This window comes from Octodon degus, unplaced genomic scaffold (genome assembly GCF_000260255.1).
Source record: "Octodon degus isolate 3935 unplaced genomic scaffold, OctDeg1.0 scaffold00119, whole genome shotgun sequence".
In the NCBI taxonomy this organism is placed as follows: domain Eukaryota; kingdom Metazoa; phylum Chordata; class Mammalia; order Rodentia; family Octodontidae; genus Octodon; species Octodon degus.
Window position 1 is genome coordinate 5,210,975 of NW_004524695.1, and position 7,731 is coordinate 5,218,705.

Genomic DNA, 7,731 nt, shown 5'->3' on the forward strand with positions numbered 1-7,731 from the left:
GACCCAAAGAATCCATCTGTGAGTCTGGATCCTACAACAGTATCCTACATGAATCCAGCTAAAGATCTAGAGCCCATGGCAATGTCCTCCATGAGTCTAAATGGAGGCCTAGAGCCTATAACGATGTCTCATGCAATTCAAAGGTCAGTGGTGGCTAATAGAAAACATACCCCAGTGAGTGAAGGATCTGTGCCAGCAGGCTGAAGGAGCAGCTCTGGAACCAGAAAGGAGCACTCAACATAAAGAGGGGCCAGAGCTGCCCAAAAAAGAACCTCAACCATCCTGAGTAGAAGCAAGGTCCCGCACTCCTCTAACAATCAAAATAGCTGAGTTCACACAAGGAAACCCAGCTTGACAAGCTTCTCCAGGAGAGTCAACAGCACACCACTTTCCCCTCCAGGTTTCCTTTCATGCTGTTGGCACCAATCCTCAGGTGGGCCTTTTACACCTACCACCATGCTGATTCAGGTCAGCTGCATGTCCCAAAATGACCGTTGGTTATTTCACCACGTGAACCGCAGGCTCTTTCCAGTTTACACTGGGCTTCTCAACATACTTACTATTTAAATTAAGAGGAAATTTTATTCAACACAATGCAAAACATGTGTTAGGACACATATAATAATTGAAGCTTCATACACTGTGTCATTGATACATGACACAGTTGTGTCTTTTCATTAAACAATACTGCCAACTAGTCAGTCTATAGCTCTGAAATGGGCCTGTCATAAACTGTGCAACTCCCACAACTTTTTAGCAGAAATGTGGCTTTTACCTGATTGTATAGCTTTGAATGAAGCTTCATTTTACTACCAAAATGCATTATTTTACTCTACTCCATAAATATTGTTTGAAATATATAAAAAGTTAATTATTAGTTGAAGAATTTATGCTGCTTGTTGATAAAGTTTCGTAATAAACAGTTCTCTGAGAAGTTAGGGAAAATGGATTAGTCTCCAATAAAAATATTTTGAATTGCTGTAAATTCCTCTTTAATGGATAGTTTTTAAATCACTGGTTTATCTGTATGATACCGTGATGTTGGGTAATGTAATAGTAAAAAATAATAATTTAGAAAATGTAAAATTAACACCTGAAGTTTTTTTTTAATTTCTTGAAACACATTCTACCCTTACACAATATTAGTGAAGAAAAACTCAGCAGCTCAGTCTTCCAGTTTGTGCTAAACTTTTAAAAAATGTAACATCAGAGTCTAACTATACAATAATGGTTCTCTTAAACTTCATATTTATTAGAGTTATACAAAGTATCCTAATGTGTTTTGCAGTAAAATTATCAATTTGCCAACAGACTTCTGCACAAGTGAGACTAGGAATGACTTTCTAATATTTAGAAAGATTTGTAGAAAGAAGGGCGAGTTGTTTGTTTTTGGTTTTGGTTTTGGCTTTTTAAAAAATTTGTAGTGTGTCCTCAGTGTTTAGGACTATATCTGATATACAGTAGGTAATGAAAATATTATTTAAATGATTGATAAACAAATAGATGCTGGGTCCGATCTCCAGTGTGTTCTGCCTGCCCTGCTCCCAGGGTGCCCTGAGACAGAGATTGAGACTGGACATGGTGGCACATGCCCGTAATCCCAGCTCTTGGGAGGCTTAACACAGGAGGATCACTATGAGTCTGATTTACGTAGTGAGACCCTGTCGACTCTGTAGACCCTGTCCTAAAATAATAAATAAATAAAATACAAATAAATAGGCAAATGTGAAATTGTACAATATCAACAGCATGAAGGTATGGAGCAGTGGAAGCTGCTAACAGCTCAATTCTCATTTAAGAGGCTAGTTTAGACTAAGGGAGCTTGACAGGCTCTGTAGGGCTGCCATTGGGATGTACTCTTGGAGTTCATTTCTGCTGTAGTATGATATCAATGATCCCAATAAACTTATGGATTTGAGTGCCTTCTAATTTTGAAGTACTGATTGGAGAATAACTCTCAGAGAAATTTTCATAACTAGTAACTACTGAGAAAATGAAATTGATATTACTGAATATTAACAAATCATAGTAGAGTCATAAAGTGCAGAAACATGTTTGAAGGGGTATGTGGAAATAACAGATATGCACTATAATTAAAACTACTGAAATATATGTTTATATGTCAACCATAATAAGAAAAATAATCAGTACCAAGTATTTTTACTTTTTTGTCTTTTTCCTCCAAATGCCTTCAAGGCATGACTGGCTGGCTTGTGTTGTGGGGATCGAACCACAGCAACCTGAGCCTGACTGCTTTGTTGAAACAGCCAGTTAAAGACTGAGCTAAGGGGCAGGCCCCAGTATTTTTACTTTTGTTGGTGAGCATGGCTTTCATTTCTAGTATTCCTTGTTTTCTGTGTTTTTTTTTTTTTTTTAATGTATTTGGTTGTTGCAGAGTCTCACTGTGCAGCTCTGACTCATGGTGATCCTCCTGCTTTCAGCCTCCCCAGTGCTAGGATTACAGGTGCATTCCACTACACTTGCTCTGATTTCTAATATTCCTAAAGAGCAAAGTGTGAGACTGTGTTAACTTATGCTGTGGCTTCCCTCCATCATAGTTAGGGCTGCCTTCTCCCACAGTCATTCTGGACTCTAGAGGAGAGATGAGGTCAGATCAAAGGGCTGTGCTTCTCATAGGCACTTAGGAAGTCAGAGTCCTTCATCTTTGGCTGCCGAAACTTTTCCAGGTGATCTCCATGGATAAGGCATAGAGTGGGCATAGCCTGTCAAGCTCCCTAAGTCTAAAGCCTCTTAAACGAGGTTGGGCTACCAAGTCATGAGGCCCAACCTCATTACTACAGTGACTGGAAAACATCTTCTGTGTCCCAAGTGCAAAGTGAAATGAAGGGCTGAATGTATAGCACTGTTTTGGCCACTTCCATTGCTTGCACCAACACAGACTTAGTTCCATTTTCCTTCTATGCACGAGTCCCATGAACTCCCCCACCTCTCTAGAAGACAGCTCAGAATTCCAACCTGGTATTGCATTCAGCCCAGAGTCTTGACGTTGTGACATTGTCTAGCGGTTATGGTTTTTTTGGTACAGATACACAGGAACCTAAGAGACAAGTTACTTAACACTCCCCCTTACAGTCACGCCCAATATTCCATGGTGAATGAACAACAATAGCCACAATAAAATTTCCATTTGGTGAGAGAAAATAACAGGAGACAGTCAACAGTTGCTGGATTGTAGTATTCTATGCTGCAACAGTGATAAGCTTGCAAACTGGCCGGGGAAACTTTCCTAACTGGGTTCTATTTTTCACATATCTTTATATCTTTTACTTCTGATGTCAGTAGAAAAGGGGACTTTGTTCATGGTCCTGCAAGGCTACAGCTGAAGAGGGTACAAGTACAGATGCCCCCTGATGGTAGTGTAGGTTTTCAGCCTATTCCTACTTATGGAAGCACAGAGAATCCAACTCTATTTTAATTTTGAACAAAGAAAATTTTAATCCCAGCTTTTTGGGGGCAATGTGTTTCCCACAAAACCAAATAGGTTTTGTGCTTTTATTATAGGTAGTTGCAAGTATAAATAATCATATATAAAACAGTTCCTTTTCTAGATGTAAATCTCACATCTGTTTTGTTCTACTGCATCCTTTACCCACACTATAGGAACTACAAATCAATAGAGTTGTAGAACAACATTGGCCATTTAACATTTGCTATCAGACTGGACTCAAAGGCATGTTATCTTTCAAAGATGTGTGTCCCTTTCTGCTTTTCTGTATCTAGAAGTATTAAGATTGTCAGATTCATCAAGACCTCTGAATTTTAGGCTTTCTCAACTCTCTTTCAATTCTTTTTATGAAATGTTCATTTCCCTTGTGATTTTTCTTTTTCCTGTAATATATTAACAAAGACATTAAGTAGCCACCAAGAATCACCAGAAGTTTTAATCTTTCTAAATACTTTTACTAAATGCCTGCAAAGGAAGGTACACATTGGTTTCGATGAGTTTGTAATCCAATTAGAGATACAGTGTATACACAAAAGCAATTATAACAGAAAATGCTAATTTTAATATATGCTAAATAGGTAGAAATCTAACCCTATTCTGAGTCAAAGAAATGTCTCACTCTTAATTCAAACAGTGGGAACCATGTCAGTATTTTATGCAGAGAGGCAGCATAATTAGAATGCAGTTTTAGAAAACATTTATGTAACTAAACCTATCTGTGTGAGATGTAACAAATGTGATATGGACAATTAATAAATTTAGTCCTTGTCCCTCCTGCAACTATTCCATTGTTTTAAGAATGTGCTGAAATTAAGAATATCAACAGTGCTTTTGAAGAATAGATGATCCATGTAGTGTTCAATGCTCATTTAATTTCTCATTAGTTAAGAAATTTCAAATAGTCTTCCAAGATTAAAAAAAAATGATAGTCCTATCCTCTCTCTGTCTTTATAAATATCTACTGATACTTTAAATTGAGCATTAAAAATAATGCACTAAATGATAGAAGTAATGAAGTGTGAAATAAATTATTGTTTTTGTTGGTGATAAAAATTACTCTGCTGGGCAAAATGCATTTGTTATGTCCCCTTGGCAGCACTGTGGACCTCCTGTAACAGGAGGGCTAAAAACCCACAAGGAAGAAAGCAAACATGAAATTAAAATGCTGTTTCCATCAGTGAAGTGTTCACTGCCCAGACACCTGCCACAAGGGTCAGCGGCTTGGGAATTCATTCCAGCAGTGCGGACGTTCGGCTGCTTCTTAGGATCTGAAGAAGAACATTTAAATGAAAAGGTTTTGCTGAGACAGGTCCCCTCAGTGACCACCATGACAACTTCCAGTATGTTTAAGTGTCACAATGTTTGGAGTCCTCATCAAAATTCAATTAGTTTGGGTGTAAGTCATTACACCACCTTCACAAAGTTTCTTAGCATCATTTTTGGTCACATCACTATATCCCCTGCCAAAAGTTGTTCTTACCACAGTATATTCGGGCTCTACAACTTATTGATTTGCAGGACATAAATACTGTGGTGTTAGATTGTGCAAAGGGAGAAGATAGTCATTATCCATTTTCCTTCTCAAATTCTTTTTATTATTTTTCAGCATTTCTATACATGTTCATTTCAGTAAATGCTATTATGACAGGAGATTATCTAGAGTAAGAATAAAGGTGGACTTCCCATGTTTATTTTAACTCAGATAGATTTAAGAAAATATTCCACAGTGTGTGTGTGTGTGTGTGTGTGTGTGTGTGTGTGTGTGTGTGTTTTGGGGGGATTTTTTTGTATTTTTGAGAAGGTTCTACAGGGTGTTCAGGGTCTTATTACTAGATCAGACTCCTAGTGATCTGACTGTTTGCAGCCACCCAAGAGCTGGGATTACAGGTGCGTGCCACCATGCCCAGTCTTAATTGCTGTCTCAGTGCATCCAGGGGGGCTGGGCTGGCACAGAAGGCCTGGGGATCGAACCCTGGCCCCTGAACCTGCTTGCAGGCACTTTAATCCACTGAGCTTCTATAATGTGTTTTGACCACCACATGTTTTTGTTTTCGATTTTTTTTCCTTTCTATTCCTTTCTTTTCCCCTTTGTTTAGTCCTTTTGAGTCAGGTTAGCCTTAAACTCACTTTGTAGCCCAGGTTCATCTTGAACTGGCAAGGATCCTTCTGCCTTGGTCTCCCAAAGGCTGGGATTACAGAAGTGTGTCACCATGCCTAACGACAACTTCATGTTGAGACTTGAGTTAAAGTTAAGCTATTACCATAAATCTCAGTTAATTTGTTTATTTTTAAAGAAAAATGAGCAACTAAGTAGGGTGGTACATGCCTGTAATCCTAGCACTCCAGAGGGTGAGGCAGGAAGATTGCTGAGACTTCAATGCCAGCCTGTACTACATAGAAAGTTTGAGGCCAGCCCAAACTGCACAGTAAGACCCTCTCTCAAAAAGATGAAAAATAAAATAAAAATAAAGAAAAAAAAGAAAAGAAACATGAGACAGGGAGATGCATGTGCCTCAGAGGGCCTCTTAGAGAGAGCACGCCATTGTTGAGGAAAATGCTCCAACTTGTGAGGTATAATACAGCAATTCTTTCTTTCCCCCTCACCAGAAACTATGATTTATCTGGCTCCTAAAGCCCAGAACATGGGCTAATACTTATTTCTCAGAAGAATAATGATGGATAATTCTTGACAGAAATGCAGAAAGAAAAATAAGGAATGAACCAGAAGTAGAAGTTTTGCGAAATGAGACTGAAATTGAGCAGGGTTTCTCAATCTCAGAATTACTGACCTTTTGAGTTGAGTAATTTTTTTGGAAACACCTCCCTGGCCATTGTTACAAAGAATTAACAGCATCCTAGGCCTCTACCTCTGGATATGGTAACACCCTCCATACATGCTGGTTGTGGCAGCTAAAACGTCTCCAGACAGTCAAATGGCCCTCGGGGAGAAAAATGAAGGACTAAATGGACTAAATGAAGTCACCTCAAATGGATGGACCATTTGGGATTTGGGAAAATACTTAACATAAGATTTTTTTTCTATAACATCTGTTCATATTTTGAAGAGCATAAAAGAAAAGTAGACCTTTCTCCTCCAATCTTAATTTAAAAGCAATGAAAGTATAAACTCAAGTCTAGTAGATGGAGTTCAAATATTAGTTTGATTATTGATCAAAGATCAAAGTTAAATTAAATTATATATGTAGTAAGATAAATATATTTTTGAACTCATGGAATCTACAAAAAATATTTCTAAAATGATTGCATCAGCAATGAATGAAACTTGTAGTTGCTGTGTCCTTACCAAGTTAGCATTTATATTAATATCTGATCCTAGAATTTAGCTCTTGAAATGATATATAGCAATATTTTGTTGTTTTTGAAAATTTCCTTCATAACCAATGATATTTAAATCTATATGTTCATATGCTTTCTAATCATTTAGAGATTCTTTATAAACTACCTATCCAAGATTTTGCAAAGAAAAAGATTGCAAACATTTAAAATTTTTTTAAAAAAAAACATTGTTGTGTCTGTTTTGTTTTAATTGATATTAAGGAGGACTTTATATATTTGGTATAGATCCTCTCCCAGTATATGTTCTATAATATCTTCTCCCAAATGATGGCTTTCTTACACGTGCATAACGTTATAGATGCATAATAGTATTGATGCAAACAAAGCTCCATATATTTTTGTATACCAGGAAATCTTTATAATAACAAAGTCAAATAGATATTATGTTATCTTTTTCCTAGAATGGGGGACAGCAACTATTGCTGATAGGCAAAATTCAGCCCAAAGCTTGTTCCTGTATAAACTACAACCTACTAATGATTTTTAGTATATTAGTATCTAAAACATTCAGAGGAAGATTATTTCTAATAATGTATGAAAGTTATATAAAGTTCAAATTCTGCTGCCTTAAATGAAACCCTTTTCGAAGTGGGTGTCTCCATCCTACACCCCTAGGCACCACATGGCGCACAAAGCCTAAAACACAGACTTTGAAAGAGAAGTTTTGCCAACATCCAACCTGGTAAGTTGGTGTTTGCAGTATTTGTGGTTAGGCACTGCTTAATCAGATTTTCCCAAATTTCTCAGTGCATGTTTAATAATTTCAAGTTACAGATTGAAATAAAAATTTTGTTCATGCATTTGATGGTTTATATTATTATGCACAGCTTCATTATTATATGTTATTTTGTGGTAGCTTATTGCCAATATATAGATATGTCTTTTTTTAAATTTTTATATTTATTTAT